Source organism: Callorhinchus milii, unplaced genomic scaffold (genome assembly GCF_018977255.1).
Source record: "Callorhinchus milii isolate IMCB2004 unplaced genomic scaffold, IMCB_Cmil_1.0 Scaffold10, whole genome shotgun sequence".
Classification (NCBI taxonomy): domain Eukaryota; kingdom Metazoa; phylum Chordata; class Chondrichthyes; order Chimaeriformes; family Callorhinchidae; genus Callorhinchus; species Callorhinchus milii.
Window position 1 is genome coordinate 2,320,851 of NW_024704751.1, and position 17,572 is coordinate 2,338,422.

Genomic DNA, 17,572 nt, shown 5'->3' on the forward strand with positions numbered 1-17,572 from the left:
GCCAATTGCGCACAGCAGCGTCCCACAAACAGTCATGGATTGAGTGACCAAATTATTATTTATTTCTTTTTCAGCAATTACCAGGAGTGTGGAGTAAGGAAACTTGGCCAAGGTTTTGCCCTGCCGGGAATCGAACCCAGGTCTCTCACTTGCGAGGCGAGTGCTCTAATCACTGAGCTACAGGACTCCTCCTACATGAGACCTTTGTGGGATTGAACTAGCAAAGCCAGGCAAATCCACATGATGTCGGGTACTGCTAACAGTTGAACATGTTGTCTGGCTTATCAATGGTGCTTCGAGCTGTGGAGGTTTCTTCCCAAATGCAAAATTAGTAGACTTCAAAACAGGGAGGGTGATTTGAGTTATAATAATCCGATGTTATAATAATTTGATTGAGCACCTTTCACATCAGGAGATGTATCAAAACGCTTCACAGGATTCACTGTAAAGTCCAGTGACTGTATATTTTTGTACGTGCGCGATTACAGTATATTCTGTGAAGCGCTTTGAGACGTCTCGAAGACATGATAAGGCGCTATATCAAATGCAAGGATTATTTTTACTAGTTGTAGATTTCCTAGTGGGCTTTGTTCACGTTTGCTTTTAAGGACGTGTACAGAATGCTGCATAGTGTGTGGGGGTGTTGGAGGAGTGGGGTGGGGGGGGTTGGGGGGGGAATATTAGGACTGCAGAATCACACAAAGTTGACCTAAAAAGGAAAGGATACAGCAATGAAAGTTTCCAGGTCGAATCAAATGCCCATGTTCATGGGTAAGGTCTGCACAGCCTATCATTATGGATCACAATAATAGATGACTCCATGAATCCTGCAATTGTCTCTGGAGGTGCGATCGTGATTACTATGTGTTTGTGACATGCACCTCCATGAGATGTAAGACAGGCTACATCCAGGAAGTGATTATGAAGGTAGTGTGACAACCGTATCCAAAATTACACCCACCTCGTTTCTCTTGTAGCTCTGGACAGCAGCCATGAGTCAATTGAACGTTTCTGGGACTCAAAGACAGATTGACAATCGCAGCCTTTGACTTTGGTCGGCTGTAATATACAATGCACTGCTCTGCACATGCACCAACTTCAAAGAGCAGTCACTAATGTCACAGACCTGATACTCTGGCAGAGTATCGAACGCATAGCTGGAGCTGAATGATTTGTGATGTTTTATAAAAAAATCAAGAGCTGGGTCTTCACGGCAGCAAGAAAACGTGACACTAGGGCAAGTTGGTAGGTGTCAGCCCGGCTCTATTGCTAGTATTGCTTGCTCCCCGCTAACCTACATGAAGGATGCTATATAAATACAAGTTTCTGTAGTATCCCCGGTCTTCCTCTCTATCTCGCTCCCAGAGAGAGAGAGCAAGGAAATCATATGAATAGGCAGGTTAATCCCAACATTGATGAAGCACAAAAGCTCTATTTCTATATTATTTGTAACAATATTTTATAGAACTGTTACTCCTCTAGTTTCTACCCTTGGCAAGGTGCCTGAGCTCTACTTAGCAAACGCTCAGTGTGGAATGGTTGAAATTGGGAGGTCACTGGGCTGAAATTGAAGCAGGAAATCTTGATTCCTTCAAAAACAAATTAGATCATTTTCTTTTAGGAAACAACATTATGGGATATAGTACTTAGGTAGTTCGGGAAATATGTGCATGTGACCGCCACGAAGGTGGAAGGTGAATTAGATGGACCTTGGTCTTTCTTTTTTGTCTAGAATTTCTTATGTTCTTATGAAATTGCACTTAGGTTTAACCCATAAAACCATTTTGTATTAAAATTTAAGAACGGGCAGAATTGTGGAAAATGTTTAATTTTTAGTCTTAATTTGGAGGCTGGTTTTTCACGCTGCTTAAAAAGAATCGACTTCCAAAACAGAAAGTCCTGCCACAACTCAGTTTTAAAGCAAGGTGGTCCCAGCTTAATAAGAAACTCTGGTTTTCATAGCGTTATTTCATAGCGACACTGGCGAAATAGCATCAAGTCATCCCATCTGCTCACTCACCCAGAGAATGGTGGTCGTCAAAGAGCGACCTGAAAAAGTGCTGAAAATAAAACAGGATGTGCTGCTCCGACTTGCGCTGGGCAATATCTCTGATTTTGTTACAGAAAACAGAAGGAAGCTCACAATGATAACAACAGCAGCTCATCTGTCAGAGAGGGCTCCCGACAGTGAGAATTGCATCAGTCTAATAAAATGCTCTGACACAATCCGTCCTGGAAACAGACCTGTGGAATTCACTGCAGTGCTGCAGAGCTTTGCCAATTACCGGAAAAAATAAAAGGGCAAATTTGTGACTGAGACGGTGGTGAACAATCAATAATCATTACAACAATCCTTGCATTTGATGCAGAGACTTTTGCATCAAGAAAACATCTCAAAGTGCAGTGACTATATTTCATAGGCGAATGGTTTGGATGGTTTAACAAAAGACGCCAGCATTGGCTCGTCAGGGTTAGATCACAAATAGAATCATAACCAAGCTACACCCCTTTTACAACTGGGACATGCGTGGACCTGGAGATGAGTTTTTGTACTATCATGCACTACTCTAAAGGAATTGTGGTCTTGTAATGGGCTCGGGGAGCATGGGGCAAGTGTTTTTGCACTCACCCGAGATTGCAGTTGAAATGTTTGCATGTGGGAACACGTACGAGTGCAAGTAAAACTTCTCTGCCAGACATCTGTTATCAATCAAAGAAATTGCAAGCAATTTCTGAGAAGGAATGTAGGTCAACAGTTAGGGAATAAAACTTTCACAACAATAATAAACTCATCAGTGCCTGGTTCTTCAACTACTATGCCCCTGATCTCTGGAACTCCCGCTACTCCTCTGTCTCCTTTCTATCTGTCTTCAAGTCCCACCTTAAATCCTATCTCTTTAATAATAATAATAATCCTTGCATTTGATACGTCTTCGAGACCTCTCAAAGCACTTCACAGAATATACTGTAAAGTGAACTGACTACATTTTGTGGGCGAAACGCGGCAGCCAATCGTGCACAGCAGTGTCCCACAAACAGTCTTTGACCCTGTGAATGGCCACCTCCCCTTTCTCCTCTCCCTTATTCGACGTCCAATCTGGTCATCGTTTAAGTGCTTTGAGATGTGATCCTAAATGAAAAGTGCAATACAAGTGCTTACAAGTTGTTGTTGTTGTTGTTGTGGGTGAAATCAAATAGTTTTCATCATGCAAACGTTCCTCATCATCTTGTGTTGCAAAAGACTGGTTCGACTCTGCATGCACAGGCACCGGCAATAACAACTGCTACTTCATTTCTATTCTCCTCGGACAAAACTAAATCGCTTTATACACTTGTATTTTTTCTTTCTTCTTTTCTTTCTCCAACGCCCACGCACTAATTCCTAGCATGCAGGCTGCTCGTCTAAAAATACCCTGCTGTTGGAACAGGAGAGGTAGGCAGATGCCCCAAGGTGTTGAACTGGCTCTGAGGAAAGCCAGGCAAGTCCACAATAACTCAGGCAATGTCAATAGTTACCATGCTTATCAATGGGTACGTGAACGCCTGCACATCTCTCCAGCACTCCAAGCCTAACCCTAACAGATAGGACAGTACTAGTTGAACGATTACTGCGCTTTGCAATGGGCAAGCTGTATGGTCACCATTAAGCGACTACACACAAAGCTACAGAACAGAGTATTACTGTGTTCTGGGGCGGGCGATACAGGTTGTGGCTGGACGAGATAGCGGTTCGAAGCTCTTGTTGAAAGGGAGTAATCTGGTCCTTGTGAAGAAGGAGCTATCCTACACAGGGTATACCCTTCCTGTGTTAGGCCCTGAATCCACTCCTGTTCCCTTTGCAGCAGGCAGACAGGGGGAAAGGGCGGTCAACCAGGAAAATCCTTTAGTGACACACAGCCCTTCATTTAGCTATGCAAGTTTGTGCTGCTAGTTAGTGCTTCCTGTTGACAGCCTCTTGGGGCCTATAAAGGGCGGGTGGGGAATCCTTTTAGCTATGGGCTTTGTGGGACAGCACATGCTCCAGGGGAAACAACCCGCAAAATCCGTGCCACTCAGATCTGTGTTGGAGGTTTGCCTATTTTGGGGAGCTGGTTATGTTGAGGCACCTTCACAGCCTCCCGCCCGCTCAAAGGAAGCTACAGATGTGGCTGTCAAGGCTTCTGATTTACACGGCTGGAACTTTGATAGATAACATCTGCAATAGATGGAGGAGGCTGGAGGCACATTTATCTTCATTGTGCTAGCCCTTCCCAGAAAGTGACACCGCCAGCCTATCCCATCTGTTTAGGTCAGTTATCAGCAGCCTTCATAGCATCCCCAACCTTTACTATCAGTATCTTTAACATCTTTATTTCACCGGAATTTTTTTTATTAAGCTGAAACAATATTTTCCGTCTTTGCAACAGGGGGCACAACCTGGCACATCACACACTCCAACAACGCCGCGCATTAATGAACCTGAGACAAAGAAAGATGAAGACATGAAAGGGAAAAAATAAAGTGGGGGGTGTGTGGGAGAAATAAATCAAACACGGCTCCTCATCTCAGACACTCTAATCTCGCACTGCTCTCGACAGAAACTCCAACATGTCCAGAAACCCCAAGCTCACATTGCCATTTATACAGATATCCCAACATCCCATCGCCACCCGCATACAATTCACTCTGACACCCACGCAGATGTTCCTTGAGCACACAGATAAAAGTCGCTCCAAGTACTTTGAGGAACGAGGATGTAATCTATCACTGAAGAAGAATAAAACGCATACATTATTATTATAACATCTTGCGTGTTTGCCACTCCAGTTTTCTCTCCACGGCTTCTAACGCTGCCGTAGACTTTCAAAGGTGTCACCCGTGTCCTCAGACAAAATGGTCATTCTTCATGTGTGATCCGAATCAGTAAATTGTTGGATTATTCAAACACATGAGCCCAATCCGAACGAGACGTTGGGCAGGTTTCCCTACTCCACACGCTTCTGTTTACCTAGCAGTAAGTAGGAACCCAGTTGTTAGTCGATTGGCAGATCGCTTTTCCAGGGGTAATAATTCCTTCAAAAAAAAATTGTTCACTCAATTCACGACTGTTTGTGGGACGCTGCTGTGAGCAATTGGCTACCGCATTTCACCCACAATATATACAGTCAATTCAGTTTACAGTATACACTGTGAAGCACTTTTGAGACGTCTCGAAGAAGTGATAAGGTGCTATATCAAATGCAAAGATTATTATATTATAATCCAAAGGTGTACTGCATTGTTATCTCTACTGTCCTTCAGATGACACATTAAACCAAGGTCCCATCTGGCTGGTCAGGCAAAACATTGAAGATCTCATAGGACCACAGAAATGTACAGTACAGAAGAAGGCCATTCGGCCCGTTGTGTCTGTGCTGGCACTTTTAAAGAGCAATCATTTCAGTCCCATTTACCTGCCCTTTCCCCATATCCGCTGCAATTTATTTCTCTTTAGATAGACATCCCATGACACTATTCAGAAAAAGAATGGCGTTCTGACGTCCTCCTGACATGAAAGGCGCTATACAAATGTAATTTGTTGTTGTTGGATTTTCTCCAATTATCCTGGCCAACAATCCCCCAGATAAAAGTGATAATTAAATTCATGGACATTTGTGGGACATTTGTGCAAATTGGCTGTGGTATTCTCTTACAGTGAATCCCGTGAAGCGCTTTGAAACATCCTCCTGACGTGAAAGGCGCATTATCAATTGCAAGGATTATAATTCTTATTTTGCAAGTCCACACACACACACACACACACACAAACACACACACATGCACACACACATGCGCACACAGACACGAACACAGATAAACACACATACATGCACACACACACGCACACACAGACACAAACATACACAAACACACATACACACAAACACACACACAAACACACATACACATAAACACACACACAATTTCCTAGGAGCAGAAAACACAGTCTTATCCGTGTACGGTTTTTTGAACATCATGTAACAATTCATGTATTCCATGTTGTATTTTAGTTTTGTTGATTGAATTAAGCGTATCAAAATTAAAATAATAACACTTGCGTTTGATATAGCGCCTTATCTTGTCAAAAATTCTTAGAGTGCTTCACGCAATGAATTACTTTGAAGTTCAGGGACTGCTGCGATGTAGACAAATGATGCAGCTAATCTATACCAACCATGTCCCATGAACAGCAATGACATCAATGACCAAATTTAATCTTTTTGTTGTGAATTTGAAAGAGTGAGAAATATTGGCCAGTACGTCAGAAGAACTCCCTGCTGTTCTTTGAATTAACGCCATAGAGATCTGCTAATGTCCAACCACACAGCCAGACAACACCTCGCGTTATGATTCATCTGAAGGATGACACCTCAAAATTCACCTCATTCTCTCCTGGTGTGAGGTTGGAACCTACAGCCCTCTGACCCAACAGGGAGAGAGTGCCATTCGCATTCATAATGCACACATCCTTTCTTGACAATGAAGTGCTGTAAAAATATGAACAAAAAGATATATTCTTTTGGCTGTGATAAAAAAAAATTGAAAAATCCAAAACAAAATTGTACTTCCTGGGGGATTTTGTTCTTGCCTTAAATTGAACATTTTGAGGTTTTAAAGAAGTTTGGAAGCTTGCAACAGTAATCTTAAATTGTCGATTTTTACTCCGAAATAAAACTTTTGAATGTGACAAAAGTCTTGGTAGAATTAGCAGTAACTTTTAGCTGTCAGGCATGTATGAGGCAATAAACAGTTCCTGGGTTGATTAAATGCTGAGGCTGCTGGCTGCAGACCAAGGCTGATGCTGGGACATTTAATCAAAGCGCTGAAGCTCTTTATTGCCATAGACACACCTAATAAATAGAGGTTTGGGTCCACTTTGTGTCAAACAGAAACTCTGAATGAGACACTGTCAGTGTGCTCCACATCGTTGGTGCATAATCAGCTGCAATCTGCAGAAATAAGAATTGAAGCATCCGTACTACCAGTCTATCTGGGAACAGTTTGCAGCTGGAATAGTGGGCAATTCAACATGGAGTCCTGTAGCTCAGTGGTTAGAGCACTCGCCTCGCAAGCGAGAGGACCTGGGTTCGATTCCCAGGCAGGGCGAAAAGTTGGGCAAGCTTCCTTACTCCACACTCCTCTGTTTACCTGGCAGTAAGTAAGAACTGGTAAGAAGTAAGCCAGGTGTTAGTCGATTGGCAGATTGCTTTTCCGAGAGTAATTAATCCCTTCAAACAAATTAATAATAAATTGGTCACACAATGCACAACTGTTTGTGGGACAGTGCTGTGCCGCTTTCGCCCACAGAATATACAGTCAATTCACTTTACAGTATATTCTGTGAAGCGCTTTGAGATGTCTTGACTACATGATAAGGCGCTGTATTAAATGCAAGGATTATTATTATTATTATTATATAGCGACTTTCATGTCAGGAAGAGTTCCCAAAGTGCTTCACAGGATATACGATAAAGCGTACTCACTGTGCCTTTTGCAGGCAAACAAATCACCATGAAGTGAATGACCATTTTTACCTCCAGGACACCTGGAGAAACTCCCTATGCTTTTTGCCATGGGATCTTTTTAACATCCACCCAAACAGGCATGCAGGACCTATTTAATATCTCATACGGAGAACAGATTTACACACTGAGCGAGAACTAAAAAGAGAAAAATAATTAAATACTTAAAAAAAGATGAGGCTGGGAACAAAAAAGGTTTGGAAAATGTAACCTTCCTAGCATTCTGTGAGATGAGTCAACTCATAAATAAAACATTCATTCATATTTTATTGTAAAAATCCTATTATTTTAATGACTATTCTTGTAATAAAGCAATGCTGTTCGAGTCCCATCAACTTCAAAAAGAAAGAAAGACATTTTACATCAGGATTTGTGGAGGGTCTCCAAGGCATCTTTTCACTATTTCCATTTTATGAGAAATTAACAACTAAATAAACGAACGAAGATTATTAAACTAAATATTACTGAACAAATAGGACTAAACTGAGCTCATTTAAGTTATATTAAGTTGACAAACATGATTTTTATTTAATTTGTGTTTTCTGAAGGGTTTTGTCTTCTGTTTTATCTCCTGGCTAAGAAACTAGGCAGGTGACCTACTCCCTATTCCACTTGTACTCGCAGTTAGAGGGTGAAAACAGCCTAGGAAAGAAGTCCTTGCTCCCTGGATTGGAATACTTGGTCTAACTTTGACACATCAACATCGCTAAGACCTCAGAAGAGCTTTGTTTTAGCCAATCACGTGCCTGATCCCATGCAGAAACCCATCACCATGTTTAAGAGTATCCAAACCAGACTGAGAATTCCACATATAGTAATCCTTGCATTTGATATAGCGCCTTTTCACGTCTTCGAGACGTCTCAAAGCGCTTCACAGAATATAATGTAAAGTGAATTGACTGCATATTTTGTGGGCAAAACCCGGCGGACAATTGCACACAGCATTAAGGTTGACTGTCCTCCCCAAACTTACACAAACACAACCTTTCTCAGGGGTTACTTGCACAGCAATCAATTGCAGAAACATTCGATGATTTTTCTCCTCCATAACCCAGGGATACTTAGTTCAAAGGTAGTGCCCCCACCACCTGGAACTTGGAACCTTCCTCCTTGTTTGGCTCCATGTCACACTGCGCGGTGACTTTACCAATTGAATCACTGGTGGAGTTTCATGTGCCTCAGGTCCAATTTTATATGTTCTGCAAAAATCCCGGCGATCAACCACTGATCGACACTGAGCAATACATGCTCTGGTTATGTCACAATTATAGAACCATAAAAACTTTACAGCAGAGAAGAAGGCCATTTGGTCCATGGTTTCTGTAACCCGCTCTTAGAAACAGCAATCTATTCAGTCCCATTTACCTGCCTCTTCCCCTACAGCCCAGCAATCTACCAGCATTCACCATGAAAGTCACTGCTTGATGGTAGAAACATTTACCTTGATGGAAATAAAAACAGTGACAGGAACTTCACAGTCTATAATTTAAAAAAATGATGGACACCCTGAAGTGATTCTCAGACAATGATTATAAATAGCCAGGGTTTATGACATTATCATCAGGCTGAGATTACTAACTTGCAAGTATCTATTACTCTCCAATTGTTTTACTCTCCATCTGTTCAGGTGGACATTAAAGGCACTATTCGGAAAGAGAAGGGAGTGTCTCCTAATGTCCTGGCCAACATCCCCATCCGAATAAAATTGGTCAAGGCTGTTTGCGGGACACTGTTGTGCAAAAATTGGCTGCTGTCTTTGCCTACAATCACTGCACTTGGCAGGAACCCGTTTGTTAGACAATTGGAAGATCGCTTTTCCGGGGGTAATAATTCCTTCAAAAAAATAATAATAATAAATTGGTCACTCCAGCCCCGACTGTTTGTGGGACACTGCTGTGCGCAATTGGCTGCCACATTTCGCCCATAAAATATATAGTCAATTCACTTTACAGTATTTTCTGTGAAGCGCTTTGAGACGTCTCGAAGAGGTGATTAGGCGATATATCAAAGGCAAGTATTATTCAGGATTATTAATAACCATGAAGCAGTTTCGATGTTATAGATGCTGCATCAAATGCAAGGATTATTATTTTGTTAATACTATTTACCCTCATGAATGCGTGAGAATTCCGCAACAGAGGTAGAGATGAAACAGGAGCAAACTTGACGGACTTCTGTCAAACCAGCGTTCCTTGAATTCTTATACATTCTGCGGACAGCGTGTTGTTTTGCGTGCCCTTCCTACCTTTACGAGGAATGAGCAGTCCACCATTATTTATCCATCAGAACTCAGGCAACACAATCTTTACTGTCGACGAGTTCCCAAACTAAAATTAATGTCGCTTTACTGTCCCATCTGTAACCAGTGAGTTACTCTTGTAGACACAATGTTCCAGGATAAATCTATTCCGATTATCTCTCATCTTGTTTAAGCAGCAAAATCTAACAGTCTGTGCAATATACAGTCATCAGCTATGACAAGATATCGGTAAGATATATACTCATGTTAATACCGCCGCAGGGAAAACAGTCACATATCTCCAGCTGGCCAGACACAGTGAAAGCGAGTGAGGATCGATGGCCATTTGAATCCTGTTAATTGGGATCTCTTGCAGCAAATTAACTTGGTTAATTTGTTTCTAATTATCTTTCATCTTCCCCCATTTTAACATGAATTGTATTTTCTCTCTGTGTTTCTAAGGTACCTCCTGCCCACACGCGCGCACGCCGCTCCTTGACGCACCGTCAAGGAGCGGCGTGCGCGCGTGTGGGCAGGAGGTACCTTATCAATGCTGAGCCCCGACGTCAACCAATTTCCGATCTCGAGCTGTTCCCCAGGACTTAATTTGTGGTCAGCCGGGTGTCCAACCCAACAACAACAACAACAACAAAATGACATTTGTATAGCGCCTTTCCCTTCAGGAGGACGTCCCAAGGCGCTGGACAGTCAATGTTTTGAACCCGACACATGGGGAAAGCGAGCACTGTGCTTAAGATTATCCAAACCAAAGCTGAGAGTTCCATGCACACAGGTGGAAGTTCTTGTTCCATCTCCATACACAACAGATGAGCTCACCCAGTGCCAGAGCACAGGCTCACCGTATCACCGTTCTTTACTTCTCACAGTATACAAGATTTTATCGAGAGGTTTTAAAATAACAAAGAACCGGCCAAACAATGAGATTCAGAGAAGATAAAAGAATTAAATAGGAACGTAGGAACAGGAGGAGGCCGTTCAGCCCTTGGAGCCTGTTCCGCCATTTAATTAGCTCACGGCTGATCTGTACCTCAACTAATCCTTTCAATTCCAATTTCCCGCTTTCTCCCCATATCCCTTGATATTCTGACCTACCAAAAATCTATCAACCTCACTCTTGAAGGTGTGGCTGGTATTCCAAGCATCCACGGCCTTTTGGGGGAGAGAATTCCAGATTTCTACCCCCTTTGAGTGAAAAAATGCTTCCTGATTTCACTCTTAAATGGTCTGCTTCTGATTTTAAGACTATGGCACCTTGTTTTGGATCCCCCCACCAGAGGAAACAGCTTATCTGTATCTATCCTATCAAATCCCTTTATCATCTTAAATACCTCATCAAATCACCCCTCAACCTTCTAAACTCAAGGGAATACAAGCCAAGTTTATGCAAACTTTCCTCGTAACTTAACCCTCTTAGGCCTGGTAACATTCTGGTGAACCTACGCTGCACCCCCTCCAGGACCAATATATCTTTCTTGAGGTGTGGTGCCCAAAACTGAACGCAATCGCCAGATGGGGTCTGATTAACGCTCTATACAACTGAAGCATCGTTGCTTCCCCTTTGTATTCCAGACCCCTCGAGATAAAGCCCAACATTCCGTTCACCTTTTTGATTGCTTTAAGTGGGCAGCGCAGGGCAGGGCAGGGCAGGGCAGGGCAGCGCAGGGCAGGGCAGGGCAGGGCAGGGGGGCAGGGCAGGGGGCAGGGCAGGGCAGGGCAGGGCAGGGCAGGGCAGGGCAGGGCAGGGCAGCGCAGGGCAGGGCAGGGCAGCGCAGGGCAGGGCAGGGCAGCGCAGGGGGGGGGGGGGGGGGGGGGCAGGGCAGGCAGGGCAGGGACAGGGGGCAGGGCAGGGCAGGGCAGGCAGGCGGCAGGGCAGGCAGGGCAGGGCAGGCGGCAGGCAGGGCAGGGCAGGGCAGGGCAGGGCAGGGCAGGGCAGGGCAGGCAGGCAGGGCAGCGCAGCGCCGGGCAGGCAGCGCAGGGCAGGGCAGGGCAGGGCAGCGCAGCGCAGGGCAGGGCAGGGCAGCGCAGGGCAGGGCAGCGCAGGGCAGCACGGTCTTTTGCACCTGTATATTGGCACACGGTGAGATTCCAAATGGGCTCATTACAGGTGCCATGTCTGGGTGCTTCTCTACACAAAGGAATCATTGGATGGTTACAGGCTGCTCTCGCTCACCCCCTAGCTTGACAGTGATAATGTCAGAGGCCTGAGATAGGTAGCTATCCAGGCTGTCCTCATCAGTAAAGTCTCTTCTGTTATCAATAGAGTGCTGTGGGAATTGAATAATACCACTCTAAGCTTACATGATAAGAGAATCAGAATCGAGCACCAAAGATAACAACTGCATTTACTTTGATCCACTGTTTGATGGACGTTGGTTAAACTCTGAGAATTCAACACAGCTTAACTGTCATTATTGATAAGAATAAAATTCTGTTTGTTCTCAGGCCACTTTCTGCTTGCACCTCCTTATCATGATCATTGACGATTATACCTCCAACATCAACCAACTCAATTATTTTAAAGAACCTGTTACTACCAGGCTTATATATAACACAACCATCAGATTGCCTTGCTTCCAATCCAACCATAACACCCAAAGGATACGACAGACAGACGCCATTCATGTACATGTTTACAACGTGACAATGAGTTCCAAATCTCGGTGGTGCTGTTTGCTGTAGGAATGTAGGAAAGCAGGAAGAGGAGGTGAACATTCAACCCATCAAGCCTGTTCCACCAGCTTATTAGATCTTGACAGATCTTTTAGTCACGATGCCCAGCTCTTTCTTCAGACTTTTTTTTGGACAACCGGGTGTGGGTATCAGAACAAAGTCAAACTAGATCAAGTGTTTGTGCCTCTTCGTATGTGGCTTCGGAATAAAGCAGCACAAGTTGCAGATTGTCTGGCTGCTCTCCGAGCTAAAATGGGTGTACATGGTGGAACTAAGGAAGGTGTGTGATAATGTACATAGCAAAATAAGAATTAGGCCTGACATCTCAACACGTAATTATTAATATCTTGCTTTCAAGATACGTCACATTATTGAAATATCTCCGAACGCTTCACAGGATTTACTGTGGAACGTAGTGACTGTATATTGGTAGGTAAATGCAGCAGTTAATTTGCACACAATGTCCCACAAACATTGACCCAGAGCCATGAAGTAAATGTAATTTTTTTATCTGGGGGATTGGTGACCAGGACACCGGGAGAAATTGCTTCCCTTTTTGAAAAGTGCCATGAGATCTTTAATATCCACCCGAACAAGCAGATGGGTCCTTGGTTTAACATCTCATCCAAACGACACACCTCCAACATCTACCCCACCACTGCACTGGAGTGTCACTCATGTCCCAATGTGGGGCTGAACCCACAACCTTCTAAATCAAAGTATTACAAATTAATCCAGGTGGACACTTTGTTATGGGGTGAAAACTGAGCCATAACAACTTGTGTAAATCTCAAGCTTCATCCCCTTATCTGAGTTGAACTAATTAACATGAGTCCAGGCAATGGTCTGGTTGCTGCAATTAGCATCAGTGTGCCCAGTCTGTGGAGGGGAAAAAGCAAACTACTTTCCCCTTCCCATTCTGGATTGCTATCCAGTGATTGTTATTCTAAAATACAACAATGAAAACAACAACTTGCATTGATACAGCGCCCTTCGCGCTGGGCAGCATCTCGGAGAGTTTAATAGCTGTAGACAATAAGAAGCTTTGCTGAGATGCCCCCACCATCCAACAAACCATTAACAATGACAGGCCACGTTCCCACACGAAGAATCAAATATTATTTTTCAAGAAGCATTCAATCTGCAGTTTTGAATTGTGCAATTCATTTTTAATACGCTCGTCAAGTTTATTTTTGAGCGATAGGAATTTATGGATTTGGTTCTCGTTAAGATCAAATTTTTTCTGCAATAAAGGGAAAACAAGAAGGATATCTCCATTGAATTTCCATTTGCTTGAGATAAGGATTTGCTATTAATCTTAATCAAACGATTCATCCAATCTCAAGAAACTGCTTTCTCTCCCACTTTATTTCACTCTCTTTCAAATGGCCTTCAGTAACCGTGCACTACCTGGAATAACAATACCATCAAATATTAACTTGAATTTGATCCCCCCCACTCCCCTCCTTCTCTATAATGAATAAAGCTGATCTCCGAAGTTCGAAGTAACTCTTAGTATTCCTTCAGGGAGAGATGCGTACGTTTTACAATGTCTCGTGTATCATGATTCAGTTAGTTATGATGGCGCGTCTCAAATGCTTAGCTTCAGTTTCTTGTGAAAATCAATTCTTTTCAGCCAGTGCATTTCCCCCCATTTGATTGTTTAATTTCTGCTCCCTGACTCCATGCCATATATTATACCGTGCCATGTAATATTTCCACGCCAAGCGCTTTTTAATGCTCTATGTTTTATGCCATGCCGTGTGCTTTATTAAGTCTTGTGCTGTATTGTGCCAAGGACAACCTGGTCGAACATTTCTGCCATTGTCTCCTCGATAGCTGGGCATTAGGATGGTGCTTGAGGAACATTGGATCGCAGGAGGTCACAGAGATAGGGTGGGGTGAGGCTCTGGAGGGATTTGAGTGTGAGGAAAAGGATCTTGAATTTGATCTGCTCTGGATAAACGGGGAGCTAGTGTAGCCGAGCGAGGGTGGAGATGATGAAAAAAAACATAACGGGTATATTCCGCTCCGTTTGCTGAAGTTAGCAAAGAGTCAGGATTGATTGGACCGGTGAGCAGAATGGTTTGTTCGTTAGAACAAATTCATTTCCATAATAACGTTTCCAGCTCAGCTTTTAAAAACAGTCCCTGAAGCGGTTAGCGAATAGTTCTTTCTACAAAGCAATTGAGCTCATTAAAGCCTTGTTGAAGCCCATTAAGAGAGAATGCCAGCAATTCTGCGCAGGTGGAAAGACAAATCGACTGTTGGGACATTTATTCCCGATCAAACCTACGTGACTGTGTGCATATGAAGTATATTCTCTAAAATCTATTGCTATGTTAATTTGGATAAATTGTGAAATCAAGAATAGCAGGAATCCTTGATTAAGGGAGTGCCTTCATGTGATATCCTGTTTAATTTTCACTGCAATGAACCCTCATTGTTCCAGAGGGTAATGTGTTTTAAAATTGTAATTGCTGTAATGTAATGTAGTATGAACTCCTGTCTAATAACATGCATACTAATGCATGTTTATATTGAGATGATGCTCCATGTGATGAGGAGTTTAGCACACTTTTAACGACATGGGATTTCCCATTATAAGCACCATACAGGCAAAGTACCACCATTCGGATAACCATAATAACCCTTGCATTTGATATAGCACCTTTCACTTTGGAAGGATGTCTCAAACACTTCACAGGATTTTACTGTGTGGTGCAGTATCAGTGTTTTATAGGCAAATGTGACAGCCAATTTGCACACAGCAATTTTCTACTCAAAGCCATGAATTTTATGACCAATTTTATCTGGGGGATTGTTGGCCAAAACATTGGGTGAGACTCCGTTCTCTTTGCAAGTCGCACCACGGGATCTTTAATGTCCACGTGAACAGGTATTTGGGACCTTGGTTTAATGTTTCATCTGAAGGACGACACCTCTGACAATTCAGTACTCCTCAAGCACTGCATTGGAGTGTCAGTGAAACGATGTGAAATCAAAGTCCCGGCATGGAGCTTGAACCCACAACCTTCTGACTCAGAGGCGAGAGTCCGAACAACTGAGCCAGACTGCGACACTAAGCTGACACTTTAAAAATCTTGAATATTTCAATAAGCTCTCTCCTGAACTTTCTCTTGTTCAGTGCAAACATTCCCAGTTTCTGAGGCCTCTCCTCATAATTCAAGCATCCTAAGATCAACCTATGAATTCACTTATTCTTTACTGTGCTCTTATCTAATCCTAGAATGATCCTACAATGACCAGAATTGTACAATATATTTCATGTGGAACCAGTCCAATGGTCTGTACAAGTACAGCATCAAAGATAATATGATTTGTAAATGTTACAAAAGAGCTTTTATTGTGCTTTTAGCAGCACAATACACAGATGCATATAGATATCATGATAATAATAATCCTTAAATTTGGTGTAACCCCTTTCATGTCAGGAGGATGTCTGCACCACACAGTAAAATCCTGTGAAGTGTTTGAGACATCCTTCCAAAGTGATGTACTAAAAAGTGCAGTGACTATGAGTGCGTGTATGGGTATGTATTGTGAGCATATATCCTATATATAGATGGGAAGGAATGGGTAAAGGCTCAGAGGTCCATTATGTTAGCTCTTAAGTGAACCCGCTACCCCAAACCCCTCCCACCCACTTGCTCCTCCTAACTCAGAATATACACCCTCATATCTCTCCTGATGCCGGCCTCTCAGTCCTCTCTGTGAGGGAGGCAAAGAGATGGAGAAATCTAAAAGAAAGATCAATGTGGTGAAGAAAAAAGATTTATCTAGAAAATTCCTCTGAGACTCCCGAAGGCATTCAAGTGAACTCCAGGAGTGGCCAAGCCGTCACCCATCACCAATATGACAGCGTTGATTCTTTCAAACACAGATGGGATAGTTTTCTTTTAGGAAGTAACATTGAGGGATATAGTACATAGGTAGTTCGAGACATATGTTCATGCGACTGCCAGGGAGGTGGAAGGCGAACTAGATGGACCTTGGTCTTTTTTTTGTCTAGCATTTCTTTATGTTCTTATGTCCTCGGGGTGTAGGAGTGTCGAGCCTGAAGTGCTTTCTCTTCAGTCTGAAGGGGTAATCTCCAGTTCAGGAACATATTGAATCGAATACTTTGTGTTCTGCCATTACATTGATTCCATGCTGGATCTTGTAAATAATGTGTGTTGCAATGTGGACAAAAATAGTTTTCTATTAATACCAGTGCAGAATTTCAATGTGCCACTGCCAGAGAGAGAGCTGGTTCTCTAAATAATACGTCTCCAGTTTGGCAAGAGTATTTTTTCACTTCTTTGGTGGGCATCGACCTGGGGGAAACTGGAAATCCATCATGGAGGAGATCCGTTATTGTAAAGCACTCTGAGATGCCGACGGGCGTGGAGGGCGCTCTATAAATCCAAGTTGCTGTTGTAGCCATGGAGTTACTATAGTACATGCGTCTCCAGCTAGTAAAAAAACACACCAAACCCTGTGATGTTCAGCTGATATAAGGCACAAGGTTTGGTTAATGTGCAATGTCTCCAAAGGTTCACAAAGAACAGAATATATATTTCCTCCTTGCTTCATCTCCCGAAGGTGGTGCTCTCAAGGTGGTATGGGAACTACAGCTCATCTTTTTCTCTCTAGCATTCGGGCACTGAAACCAATTGTAGTGACCCATCTTTGCCGTTTGATTGATCGATTGATCGATAAGATAGATAAGGTAGGTACCTAGTCAATCCACTTAACAATATATTCCGTGAAGTGCTTTGAAACGTCTCAGTAACATAATAAGGCGCTATATCAAATACAAGGGTTATTATTATTAATAGATTTGACATGGTACCTTGATATCAGTTAACTCACCACACCTCTTGAGTGGACCTCTTGAGTTTGTATGGCTCAGTTTCAATCTAGGTGGTAATTCACTGAGCCATCTGAGCAGCACTATATTTACTTCTACTTGTGAGATACAACACCACCGGTGGCTAAACCTTGCCCAGACTCCAGCATTCCAGGTATGTCTCTTCTTCTTCCTATCAGGAAGTATCTGGCTTACGCAGCTTTGTGCTTCATACAACAACTGAATGTC

The 17,572-nt window shown here is 43.0% G+C and overlaps 1 non-coding gene across 1 annotated transcript; it reads left to right on the plus strand.

Moving 5' to 3' along the window:
- Positions 1–7,052: 7,052 nt before the first annotated feature.
- trnaa-cgc lies at positions 7,053–7,126 on the plus strand. Its single transcript has one exon. It is a non-coding gene; the product is annotated as a tRNA-Ala (tRNA).
- The last annotated feature ends 10,446 nt before the right edge of the window (positions 7,127–17,572 follow it).